This window comes from Leptinotarsa decemlineata, unplaced genomic scaffold (genome assembly GCF_025532065.1).
Source record: "Leptinotarsa decemlineata unplaced genomic scaffold, Ldec_3_MD MMD2_tig00000008_RagTag_RagTag, whole genome shotgun sequence".
Taxonomy (NCBI): domain Eukaryota; kingdom Metazoa; phylum Arthropoda; class Insecta; order Coleoptera; family Chrysomelidae; genus Leptinotarsa; species Leptinotarsa decemlineata.
The window spans coordinates 8,462,715-8,477,586 of NW_027412537.1; positions in this window are offsets into that span (position 1 = coordinate 8,462,715).

The following is a 14,872-nucleotide window of genomic DNA, read 5'->3' on the forward strand; positions in this document are numbered from 1 at the left end:
TACACCAGTGTTTACCTCAGATGAGTCTTCTAAAAAGTTCCAATCCGTGTTCAAAAATTCATTATATAGTGACGCATAATCAGCTTTTCTGTTATTATTGAATAATCTGTTATTCATATTTGTACTGAATTCATTAAGTTTTATAGCAAGACCACGAAAGTTCAAATGAAATATGACGAATTGGGAATATATATGATGGTAGAACTTCTTACAAAACAGCAAGTACACTGAGATCTAAGCCCACATAAACAAAACCCAACAAAACAGCAGAGAGAACAAAGAATCGCATTCATAAAGTAGCTTGTTCGTACGGTAAAAGTTGTTGCGGAAGCTTCACCTTACGGATTTCGAAATAAAGTACATTCATAGTTCACGACATATTTATCAGGCCGCACACAAGTAGTTAAGACAAAATCAATCTCAAGTTCAATATACAATGTGGTGTTGCGCAAGAATCAGTCTTGGGTCCAATTTTGTATTTACTCTATGTTAATGACCTGACAACGCTCGACATTACAGTAAATGTCAGCCTGTTCGTCGATGATACCACCATATTATGGCATAATGATAAGCAAGCTGATTTTCATCATATCATTAATTCAGATATAATGAAGGTCAATTTGAATTATACTGTCAACAGACACATCGCACCCATCAATAAGACCGACTTGGCTTTTTAGCGGGGTTATTCGTGGTATTCTTCAGTTTACTTCGAGAGCGCGTTGAATTAATAGCTATACGACATGGAAGCAGTTGTTCGGAAATCGTGAAGCGTCCGAAATTGTCACCATTAACTATAAATGAAAAAACAATTGTTATGAATGTATATAATTCTTTAAAAATTCAATATCTACCTGAAATAAAAAGAAAGGAGGAAGTAGTGCAAAAATGCGCGAGTATGACCGATGTCAATAGATCGACAATTTATAGAATTCTCAAGGAACTCAAGGAAAACAACAACGTTTTAGAGCCGAAAGTATCCACTGGTAGAAAGTGTTTGGTAATCGATGAAGAAGTGAAGAATTCTATTAGGAGAACAGTACACTCTTTTTACATAAAAAACGAAATACCTACATTAAATAATGTTTTGTCAGTTATTCGTGAAGACAGTTTTTTTCCTGATATAAAAAGAACTCGATTATGGAAGATATTACATGAGTTTAATTTCACTTTTGGAAAGTAAGATAGGAAGATCATGTTAATAGAAAACTCAGAAAATGGAGATGAAACTATTTAAAAGAAATAAAGAAAGCCAGAGCACTAGGTAAATCTATTTTTTATTTGGATGAAACATGGGTCAATGAGGGTCATACCGTCTCGAAGGTTTGGCAAGATCAGAACATCAAAAGTGAAAGACAAACCTTTATGGAAGGTTGGTACACTGGTTTGAAAATTCCAGTTGGAAAAGGTCGTCGTCTTATCATCACTCACATAGGCAGCAGTAAAGATACATCGATGATGTTTCAATCGAAGAAAAATGGGAATTTTCATCAAGAAATGGATGCCACAGTATCTGAAGAATGGTTTAAAAATATACTTGTAAAACTTCCGCAGGGATCCGTAATAGTAATGGATAACGCAAGTTACCACAGTAGACGAGTCGAGAAGCTGCCGACGTCGTGTTGGAAGAAAGCAGATATTACTGAGTGGTTACAAATGAAAGCTATTCCTTCTGAATCGATCATGTTGAAAGCGGAGCTCCTCAAATTGGATGAAGGTCATAAGTCAAAATTCGTCAGGTATGTCACCGATGAGATGGCGAAGACTAAAGGAATGTCGGTTCTTCGGTTACCGCCTTATCACTGTGAATTGAATCCAATAGAGTTGGTTTGGGCTCAGGTTAAAGGATTCATCGCAAGGAATAATAAGACCTTCAAGCTGTGTGAAGTATAGAAATACCTATACAGTCGAACAAAAAGCTTGGGGAAAATGTATCCACAAAACAATCAGAATCGAAGCAGAGATGTGGCATCTGGATGATCGGATAAACTCATCATCAAAAAAAAATATTCCAGTTGTCATCAATCCTAATGAAATTGATTCATCCAGTGAAGAATCACTCAACGAATCACTGTAGACTTTTTTCAGATTAAAATTATCGCAATGTCTTATTCGAAGTAAGTATTCCCATTAAATCTATAAAATTCTTTCTGAATCAACTATAAAATCCAATAAGGAATATGAATTTTCATTTCCATACCAACAAGAATATATAAAGTGTATCTCTCAGTGCAGCCACGCTTTTCTACTTCCTGAAAATGTCAAAAGTCGAAGCCGGAACGTCGAAAAACGCAAAATTTTGAACGCGGTTCAACTCGAAATCAGATGTTCAAATTTCTAACCGCGAAAATCTATTCTATTAGTATCTGATGATGTTTCGAATACTTTATCCATCTTCATTATCATACCGACGATCAATTTGATATTATCAGTGTATATGATAATAATAATATCAAATTTATCTACATCAAAAGACGAATCATAACTACAAATTATAATGTCTTGATTTAAATAGGTTGGATAAAGAAAATGGATAGAGTCTTTAAAACGTCACCAGATGATATATATTTCTTTTAATATGCAACATTTTTTAAATTCAAATTTGATTTTTTTTCCAAAAAGCTAATTTATCAAATGCAGTAACTTTTTGCCCTCTCTACAATTGTATTTATTTGTTAATTTATTATTCTGATCATTTTGTAGATAATAATAATAATAATAATAATTATAATAATAAAACGTATTTATTCACCTGAAGTAAGAACATACAGAATATACAAAAAAATAAAAAATATTGAGGTGAATGGGCGGAGTGTCAGCAAAGCTGTTTTTAAACTCAACCTTCAAGAAAAAAATGAAATTTGAAATGAATAAATGAAAAATTACAGTACATACAAACAATTTCAAAAAAAATATTATTATTCAGTCACCAAATCTTTTGTGTAAACGCATGAGCCACGGTCAGCATGAGGAAAGTGAACTAATGGGATAAATGATCTTTGAGTCTTTTTTTAAAGTATTTTAACGTGTAGGATCTGAATTCACTGGGCAGGAGATTGTAGAATTTAGCTGCCTTGTATGAGAAGCTGCGAGTAAAAACAGAAGACCTGTGTTCAGGAATGCCCAGCACCGACCTGTTTCTAGTGGAAAAGCTGGTAATGTTAGAGAAATAATTCAATTTTTCTATAAAATAATGTGGCATTCCTTTGTGGGTGTTTATGAGTAGGTGCAGTTTCCTGAGCTTCTCTAGTTGCAGCCAACCTGATTCCTTCATGACCGTTGATACGTGGTTCGAATGCTAAAAGAAAAACAAAGGCAACTGTTTTGGATTCGTTGAAGACGGAGGGAATTAGATTGAAGTAATGCAGGGCCGTAAATGCTATCGCGATATGAAACTTTCGAAATGATTAGGGCCTCACATAATTTAAGTTTGAGTTGTTTGGTGAGTAAGTCCCGATTTGGAAACAGTTGCCTCAAGATGTTGAAAGACGTTTGAATCAAATGATTAACGTGTTTTGTAAAGCGCAGTTCAGAATCGAGCCACAGGCCTAGGTTCTCTGCTTCAGTTACAAGAGGCAGAACGTCTGAACGTAGAGCTGTAGAAGGTAACAATTCTAAATAATAATAAACTATTTCAAATATAAAATATTTAAACAAAATTGGTTTTCACCATATTTTAATTATCTTCTCATCATACAGAATATATCAATGGAAAATTTATATTAATACCCCCCAGTCCGATACCTATTAATATTATCTTAAACGTAATATCAGAAAAAACATCGAGCGGTTCTTTTGGCGGTATTATCGCATTCTTTGTCGGTTTTTTCGCGTTCTTTGTCGCATATCCCTATTTTAATGGCTTGTTAGCGGCGTCCTCAAGGGATATAGAGGGTAGACATATCTCAATGATTTTGTGGGCGAATTGCAGTGCTATGTTGCTTTCTTTGATGTAGCGACATGTTTGCATTCTTGAAATTATTTGACTCTCAGACAATACTTAACGAACTATAACTGAAAACGCGGTGAATGCAATACGACTAGCGCCATCTATGTGTTAGGCCCGAGAATTTTCAGCCCAATTAGTATTTCACCATCTTAAACACGCATTCAAGAAATATTTATATCAGTTATTACTAGGACTGTTGAAATATTTCTATTGAAATTATGTTAACCATTAGACCAAGTCAATCGAGAAATATTTCTAGAAGTTTGATCCTATTGAGTCGATTCTGCTCTTGTTTGTCTATTGAATATATATGTTTACATATTATCTAATGAACGTTTCAGTCCACACGTTACCGCTAAGTTAAATCACTCGAGAGTTTGCGATGGAAATCAAGCGTGGCATATTTTTCAGTAAAAGAATAGAGTAATGAAGCGGGTCGGTGGCTACCAGGAAACGGAACTTCGAAAATAGATGTTCTACTTAAATACGAAGTGTTTCCAATAGCGGCATTAGAAAATACATTGGCTAGGTTAATTCTTCAGCATAATTTTCCCACTTCCTACTTCCCACTCCTACTTTGTTGAATAACATGTCAGAGTTATTCGGCTTATTGCAAAATAACTTTGTTTTCAATGAGATGCACAGACTTTTCGACCAGGTGTTCTGCAATCACTTCTGTCTCGTTGAAAAATCCCTAGATCCATTAGTAAAAGAGGACGCACATCATCCTGCTTTGGAAATGACATGCATACAATTTTAAAAAAGCTAACTTTCCGCTAATCAATCAGCTGATCCTGAATTTCGATTTTTAAATGCGTTTCGCAATGCAGACAATGTCTGTCTTCACTTTTATGAAAAATTACACAGTGTATTTAATCGCTGCGTGCCAAAATTCTCGATAAAATCTATGAATAATTGTCCAGCCTACTTTGATGGTGCATTGATAAAGAAAATTAGAACTAAAACAAAATTTTGGTGTAAATACAAATGAAACGGCGACATTCACGCTTTTCACGAATTCAAACGTCTTTGGGCAAAAATCGAAGAGCCATTAGAATAGCTTATAAAAAATTCATACAAAAAACTGAGAGCTAGATTATCCATAACCCCAATAAGTTTTGATCATTCATTAACATGTCAAAATATACGAATAGAATCTGAGACAAAATGTTACATGAAGGCAAGCTGCTCGATAATCCCTTGATGGTTTTGCAGATTTCTTCAGTGGTTCTCATATAGTGTCAACATCAAGTGACCATGCGATCAACAGTAGTGATATTACCAGCCCATTAATCAATAACTTCAGTATTGAAGATGTTTATCATACCCTAGAAAATTAAGCCTAAATTTACTGCGGGACCTGGTCATATTCCAGCATTCATCATTATGCCTCAGCTCTGGTTGAACCACTAACAACTGTAATTAATATATGCCTCAAAACATCAATTGTACCATCAATATGGAAAATGTCGAAAATCTGCCCAATTTTCAAAAAAGGAGATAAAAGTGTGATAAAAAATTACAAACCAATTTTTATCATATGCAACTTTTGTAAAGTGTTCGAGATGCTTCTTGAGAAGACAATCTATTATCACGTCAGCAATATTATTAGCCCCAATCAACACGGTTTCATGAAAGGACGTTCATCCACCAGCAATCTTGTAACAATCACTCAATGTATTGCAGAGGTTATTGATTGTTAGTATCATACTGATGTCATCTACACTGATTTTTCTACCATAGTATCCTGCTCAACAAGCGGCGGTTAAACTTCCCGTTTTTTTAAGGACAAAACAAAAACACTACAGAAGAATCCTTAAAGCGCTCTTAGAGCAGTGCCTGAGTGAAAGTAGTGATTCACATCAGATTTGAATCGCTGGAGATAAAATCTATTTGGAAAAACTTCCTCAGGAAATTTATTCTTAAACATTGAAGTTCGCGGTGTACTGAGTTGAACCTCAAAACGATGAATAGCCACAGTCCGTCGCGTATTCTGATATGTACCGCTCTTGGTGGAATCCCAGCAGCTTCAGATTATGCTTTGGGGCGAAGCTCCATACATAATAATGATAATAATAATAATAATAGGTCTTCCTTCCCAGAATGATACAATAAATAAATGTGAACATTTACTGAAACGGGAAAGGCTGAAGATCAGTTGGTTGCATTGAAAGATGCAACCTCTGTTTTTCATCTTAGGCCAAAAAAAGAAAAACAAAACTATATATACATATTTACATATGCATATACAATACATACACATAAATATATACACATATACACACATATACATATATATATCTAAATATATATATATATATATATATATATATATATATATATATATATATATATATATATATAAATATGAAGAAAAAATAACAGAGAAAAATATTCGAAACTAATTACAAATTGTTGAGTAAAAGTACTAAATATATAATTGACACAATAGTATATTAGACATAATTATAAGCAGAAAGGTAGAAGGTAGTAATGTTACGAACCACCATTCTTATTGACAATGGATGTACATTAGAATTCGTTCAAATAGTTCCGTTTCAATACTCTTTTGAATTTTTTCAAAGACATCAGTTTAAATTGATCAGAGATTGAGTTGTACACTCGTGCGATCTGGTATGAAAAATATTTTTTAAATAATTATGTACGGTGTATAGGGGGTGTTAGTCTTCCCCTGTAACGAATGTTCATACTATCTGAACGATACATCTGAACGATACATCTGAACGATAAATCTGAACGATATGACAATTTCTTGTATAAATATTTTGGAGCTTTCTAGTGATAATTTTATGATATAGACAGGCAGCATGTAATGATTGCCGTATTGCCATATTGACCCAGTTGGTATTTTTGAGTTTATGTGATATATGTTGGCCACGTTTGATGCCGTGTATTAGACGTAGACAATTGTTTTGAATAACCTGAATTCTTCGTTTATCTTCATAATCAATATATGGCCCATAGACTATGCTTCCAAAATTAAATCTGGATAATATAAGAGATTCACAGAATATGGTTTTTACTTTTTTGTTGAGACATTGTCTGTTGGTATAAATTTGTTTGATGTTCATATGGGCAATACTGATGCATTTATTGATGTGATGTTTGAATTTCAATTTTGAATCAAGAATGATACCTAAATTTTTTGCATGTTCAGTCGGTGAAAGCCATTCAATTCTCTCTTAGCCCCAAAGACCAAAACTGAACTTTTACTAGCATTGATTTGAAGACAATGCTGCGCAGAGGTAGAAATCGATGAGGCTATGTCTTCATTTAATACCTGCATTGCAGTATTCATGTCCGATGGGTGGAATGAAAGATGTAATTGTGTATCATCACATTATAGGTTTATTTTGGAGTATTTAACTACGTTCACAAAGTTTGAGGCGTATAATATAAATAGAAGAGGACCTAAAATCGAGCCTTGGGGAACACTGCGATTTGTCTTCAATGGACTGGATACTATATTATCTAGTTTGATTCTTTGCACTCGTTCGCTCAAAAAGTTTTCAAAAATTTGAACCACGATATTTAACAAACCAATGGATTCGAGGGTAGTGAGGAGAATAACATTATTTATCGTATGGAAAGCTTTCGAAAAATCAAGCATAACAAGTGACGTAGCTTTCTTATGGTCAAGTGCGCTGAAAACATCATCTGTAATGTTCAAAATTGTCCTTTCATAGCTATGAGATGACCGGAAGCCCGATTGTGTTTCTGGTAAAAGGTTTTTAGTTGAAACAAATTTAGAAAGTTGGTAGTAAATCACTCTTTCAAATAACTTAGAAACAGCTGGCAGAATGCTAATTGGACGCAAATCTTTGAAGGTTTCTGGATTACTTTTTTTTGGAAAAGGTATGACCAGGGCTTTCTTCCAATAATTTGGATAATAACCTGTTTGAATGCCGAAATTCATTATGTGTGTTATGTAAGGTACTATGAAAGGACAACACATAATCAATAATGTGATATTTATGCCATCGGAGCCTTGAGCATTGCTTTTTATAGTGTATATGATTTTTTGTATATCAATTTCACTTATTTGTTGGAAGGAAAACCCAAGACAATTCTGCCTTTCATTATTTTTGTAAAATTCCAGAATTTCAGGATTCATTACCAAGTTGCGATTTGAATTCACGTAAAAGTTATCAAGTTCATCAGGCTTCTTAAGTTCCTCTGGAATATTAGTAGATTTTTTTTTATTTATGTTAAGTAAACCTAGTTTTTTCCAGACTTTGTTATCACCATTTGTTCGCATTATTTTTACACGCTAAAGTGGTATAATTTCTCAAAGATTTATAATACTCATAATGAACTACATTGTTTGATCGTTTCCACCTAGCGCGAGCCTTATCTCTCAATTTCATTAATATTCGTATATTGTCAGTAATCCAAGGGAAATAAGGTTTTTTTATTCTGATAGTTCTCATGAGAACAATACTCCAAAGAAGGTCTGATTTGAGCTTTATAAAGCATCAAAAGTTGCCGAGGTGTGTACAGTTTTCTGGTTCGGAACAGTGTTCCAAGTTTTTGAGGAGCAGCCTTTGCAATTCCAGTGACATGAATGTGCCAAGACATATTGGTGTCCATTTTAACCCCCAACAAACTTATCGAAGCAGAAAGCGGAATTGTCTGTCCTGACATTATCGCAGACCACAACTTGCCGAATTTTGCTTGCTGACTTGGGTCGGCACTCGAGCAAAATTCAACGGACCCAGGAATTGAAGGTGAACGATCAAACACAACGAAGTGTGTTCGCTGAATGGGCCCTGGTGCAGTTGGCAACTGACCCTAATTTTCATCAAAAAACCATTTTCGGCGATGAGGCCCATTTCTGGTTTCTGGCTCTGTTAGACTCTTTCTTGTAGGATTTTCTGAAGTCGCAGGTGTGTGCGAATAAGCCACAAACCAGCGGTCCCCAAAACCAACATAACCCGTGCCATCGGTCCAATTCAGAAATTAGACGTTTCGGATGCACTCCACCCAGAGAAGCCGGGCGGATATTTGAACGAAGTTATATTTTACACATAATGGCATTGATAGGCCTTTCAAACGAGTAAAAAGTTTCGACGATATCTAACACACACTTTGTTTTATTTAAATTTAAAAATAGTAAGCGCTTAATGATTTACCTTGTGGTTTGTAGAGGATATTCTTAAGAATCAAAGATGAGAAAATACATGAGAATATTCTGCTGTTTATGTAGTTGTGAATGAAATATAGAAGGAAGTTATTATATACTTAGCTAATGATTCGACGAAAGGGAAAAAGCACTCAGAACAGATTTCTCTTTTTGCAAGGTTTTGTAAACAATTGGAAAGTTAGTTTATGAACGCTCGACTAGTATAAATATCGAAACGAGGCATTACAGACTCCTGATTCATTTTACTATCAAAGATCAGCGACATGGGTTCATTTATGAGCTGACCCTAAGGTTTTATAGACCGTTATAGTTAAACCCCTCAACCACTTATCGATACTTTTATCAATGTCGTTACTTCGATTTTATGAAACTCCACAATTAACCTCTTGGAGCATAGTACCTATAAATTTCCGAATACAATTTATTTCACAGTGTGTTCGAATTCATTACCGCCTACGATTGACAATAATGTTAGAAATAAAGACAGTGTCGACGTAAATCCCTCCATCACGCCTATTTTCGAATGAGACAGGATTTAGATATTGAGTGAAAGTTGTTAAAAACGCTACAAATCTAACGTTGTGCTAAAATCTTTTTTTATAAAATTTCATTATTTAATTTAATTGTAACGATTATAGCAGTTATACAATTTTTCATCGGCGGTGGATTTCTTTCCAGCGAGCATTCTGAGAACAGGAAAGAATCGTTGGGGGCAGATCTGGAGAATACGGTAGATGCGAAAATAATTCGAAGCCCAATTCATGCAATTTTGCCATCGTTTTCACTGATTTGTGACACGATGAAACAGTACTTTCTTTTTCTTCGAATGGGAACTTTTTCCGCTATGTAATAGTCGCTGTTGATGGTTTTTCCCAAATATAACCTTGCCAGCCGAATGTTGCGTCTTTGTAATCTCTGGAGTCCGTTCTTCCCGTGCAGTCCAATAGCAAACCACTTCTCAACGGTTGATTTTCTTGGTGTTTATTAAGCCAAGCCTCGGCTTCAACCAGTATTTTTTTACCACACGAAATTCCTTTTTATCCATTTCCTTCAAACTAACAGAAGTTGCTTCACTGAGGATCTTCTATCTCACAAACTAATAGTCTGACAGCTGTAAAATTTGCACACGTGTCTTTTGACGGTTAGGGTGAACCAAAAATCATATGAATTCAATTCTAGTAGCGCCATCTGTGTGTTAGCCTACGAAATTTTGAGCCCACTTAATAACTGCAAGAATAAATTCGCCAATATTATTGGTGTTGCAGGGTAAAACAAGTGGACCGTATTAATAACTAATTTACTTTTGAATTAATTCTGAAAATTGGGTATGATTACAGGTAAGTTGGAAGAGAAAAATACTCATATTGTAGCAAAGCCAACCTTCGAAATCGATCGTCAAACGCGATTCGTCCCGTATCTGTCCCTCGCTTTGCCTCCAAGAGAACTCCAACTACTTCATACCAGCGTTTAAAAACAAATCATTTGTGGTTTATTTGAAGGTGGTTTGTTTAAAGGATCAACTGATCAGTTTCGACGTGGAAAGCCTCTACATCAACGTCCCTGTCGAAGAAGCATTTCAAACCATACAGAGGAAGCTATCCGAAGATGGGGACCTGAAAGACAGAACAAAATTGCCAATACAGGTAATCATGGAATTACTAGGATGCTGTGTACGAAACTGCTACTTCCAACTGAAGGACGAATTCTTTACGCAAGATGAGGGACTGCCAATGGGATCGCCACTTTCACAGGTTATAGCCAATATATATATATATATATATGGAGAAGAAGCCCACAAGAAGCCCCGAGTCTGGTTGAGATACGTGGATGACACCTTCAGAATATTCAACCATGGGAATGCCGAACTAGACACCTTCCTGAAGCACATCAACAGCGTAAGTCCCTCAATCACTTTTACAATGGAGAAGGAAGTCCACAACGAATTGCCATTCTTAGACGTATTGGTGAAGAGGACCGACACTAAATGGGCAACATCTGTATATCGAAAACCCTCTCACATAGGACAGTATCTGAACCAGGAATCCAACTACTAAGAGAGGCATCATCAATACTCTACTAGACCGTTCTTTCGGGCTCTGTAATACCAAGGAAAATCTCGAAAAGGAACTAGGCATCACCAAAAATGACCTTCAACGAAATAGTTACTACGAAGTAATGGTGGAACAGGCTTTAGCTAGAAGACAGCAAGAGCTTCACAAGGAAGAGAAGCCACCACAACCAGTGCTTGCACTTCCCTACATCAGAGGATTATCGGCAAGAATAAGAAGAATTGGGGCCAAGTACAACATCAAAACCTGCTTCAGATCTGGAAACACTATACGGAGCAGCCTCACAAAAACCACGCCACCAAACGCGGACTACGATTTCAAGAATTGCATTTACCGAATACCCTAAGAGTGCGGAAAATTCTTTATCGGTGAAACTGAGAGGTCATTGAATGTTCGCATTGCCGATCACAAGAAACACACACAGCGAGGGGAAACCAGCAAATCAGGAATAGCAGAGCATATTTGGACTCATCGACATAATATCAAGTGGGCTCAAGATGAAATCATCCACAAGAAAGAACACTGTTTCGGGGAAAATCCGAAGAATCCGAATATATGTTGTCCAACAACGCAACATATGAAAACCTCTGATCAAACGGAACACGACCAACTCCGACCAAACGGTCAGCTTCAGCTATAACCGATGACACGGAGAGAGGGAAGAGGAGTACCGATCGCGAAAGAATAGCATCTAAAGGCTGACTTTCGACCAAAAGAGGTCAGATGTCAATCTTGCTGAAGTGCCCATCAGTAAGTTGAGGACCGCTCGGAGAGCGGGGGTGGATGGAGTGGGGTAGTAGGTTCTCCTCGCTAAATAAATTGGAGGGGAAGCTCCTACTTCAGGGCACTCAACCCGGTAGGGGGCATGGGGGGGGGAAGAGGAGATAGGTGAAAGCAATCGAATGACCTATAAATAGTCAAGTCCAGCTATCAACCGAAGACGATTGTGCATACTAACAATCGAAAGGTCGTGAAGTAACCTGATTTGGAATTTTTTAATTTTCATTTCTTGTTAATAATTTTTTAATTTTCATCTCGTGTTGTTTGGTTTTTCTGCTTGATATAATTGTTATTTTTCAGCTATTTTTAATTTTGTTACAGATTCTTTCAGGGATTTCAAATTAATTTATATCATATTAGACAATGGATGTACGAACTAATGGAAAGCATTTGTGATCCAGCACCCTACAGTGGTCTAGAGTGAATCACATATGAAAACAGGAAAAAATAGACACCTCTGTGAAGAAAAATTTCGGGATGAATGCGATAAATGTTCAAATATCTGTTGAAAAAAATTTGTTTCAAATCTGTTTTTCGTTAAGCAGCTGTCCCACCCCTACGAACGACAACCTTCAGAAGTTGAAACTTGTGCGAGCTAAGGATAAACGAGGTCTTACCTTCAAACGTGTGACTCCTAACACGGGTTGGACGATAGCAAGTGAAAATCGATCTTTCAGACTACGGCTTGAACCACCGACCAACACGGCAGTCAATACGAGTGAGTGAACAAAGCACCCACGTCGAACCGCCTGGCTACCGACCGACCAAATAAACTAGACATTGACATTGACAGGGTATCTATTACAAATTGCGAGTTTAACACTGAACAATTAAAAATTTGCATTTGCATAAATAACAGCTAAAAATATTGATGAATAACTGTTACTCCTTTTTTTTCAGTTTTTCGTATTTTTCATGAAATTTTTCTCTACAAAGTTCATTTTTTTCCTAACTTTCTTTAAAAAAAATGGACTCATTGCTCATTTTTTCTATTTAAACTAACTCGAACTTATACCAATATATCGATCCGGTAATTTTTTAGTATTTTTATTAAATTTAACTTTCAATTCATTTTAATTTCATCTGTTCTTCCATATATTTCATTTCTTCAGAAAATAGAATTTCAAATATTCACCAAAAGTACAGAATTTGATGTACTGAAAATAATTTTACTTGCATTGTGATGAGCTTAACCAAATTATCGAACCGTGTATTTCGTTTTCCTGAGAAACGAGAAATAAAATTCATTATAAACACTTTGTCATTTTTCATCCATATTTTATCATTCTTTTCGCATGCCATTAAATTCCATAATGAGCTTCCATCAATAACGTTCGTGCATTTGAAATTCTAATGAAATGAATAATCACTTGAAAAACTCACAAGAGAATTTGAAATTTTTATATTAATCACCACAACGGGCAATTATGCCTATTCACAGCTCCATTCAAAAAAATGTACTCTCATCGGAAAAGCATGTGTTGAATGATAGGTGCGGATCATCAATTAGTAGCTTGCTCAGTTGTTCACAAAATTGCAGCCTTCTATCAGGATCATCTTCATTGAGTTCCTGTACTAATTTAATTTTGAACGGATGAAATTTATAGGCTTTCAATATCCGTATTATGGACGAACGGGAGACACCTGAGGCTGCAGCAAGCTGACGGGTACTTTGAGTATGATCCAATTCAACATGTCCCAAAACAGCGACTTCCACTGCTTCATTTCTGATCGGTTTCCGTGGCTGGTGTTTCACATTACAGACAGATCCGGTATCGAAAAACTTTTGGAGTAACTTGGCAACGTACGAATCATTCACATTTTTCCCGGGATGACTGTTATTAAAGAGGCGAGCAGTAAGTCTAGCACAACTATTATGTTGATAATAAAGTTTAACAATTTCAACTCGTTCAGGAATGGAATAAACCATTTTTACAGTAAAGTTGAAATAATTTCAAAAGCAACCGAACTGAATCAATGAACGTTTGCCTAAATTCTTTTTGTACACTTATCTGCTGTTATTATTTGAACCAAAAAACGCACGAGAGAAATTGAGGAATGTAGTAGTGATAAAAATGCCGTTTTTTTCGCATTTTCATTAACACCAAAAATATCATGTAAATGTTCTCGTTTTTTTTATAACTATTCAAGTAAATACAACAAATTAGGTATCATTGGAAAGAGAATTTTGTGCCTTTTCAAATGATATATCACTCGACCCCACTTTCTATTTAAAATTTTAGGGTTGTTACTCACCCTCGCTAGGAGGTTGAAGGCACAGGTAAAAAAATACATCTAAAATGTGTCCCCCTCAAAAGCAAAATTGACCTGTCCGAGCATTTTTGCGTTAAGTTACAAAAAAAGGAGAAAAGCAAGGTGCATACTTTTCGTTGGACCACTCGATATAAAACGAACGTTCGTAAGAAAAACAAATATTGAATACCGAATTTCTAATGCAATTTATTCTGAAATACAAGATTCTCATCTTGATACCCGCGACAACCTTCTCATATGAGGGTTTTTGCACGTCAGCCACACCTGACGATGCCTTAGATTCAACCGTGCCGCTGATTTTGGTGAATTATCACTGGAGCGTAAAAGTTTGCTAACCTGCTTATGGGGGGTTTGTTCCTCCACTTGAGACAGATTCTGCGTACGCCGCTCAAGAATTTGGTGCAAGGCGGTACCCCGCTCTTTTCCTGGCTACACCACCAAACCTTTTTTTTAGGTTCAGTTATTGGGTCAGGAGTTGGAGAGTTGAGAAGCTCTCGCTCCTGACCTAAATTTACAGGCCCAGCAGGGTCCATCGTTGTAACTTACTCTGTCTAAAGAAAGATTTTTATCAGATCTGATACATAAGGGTGAAATTACCACAGAACTGAACCCAATAAAATTTCAAAAATCAAGCTA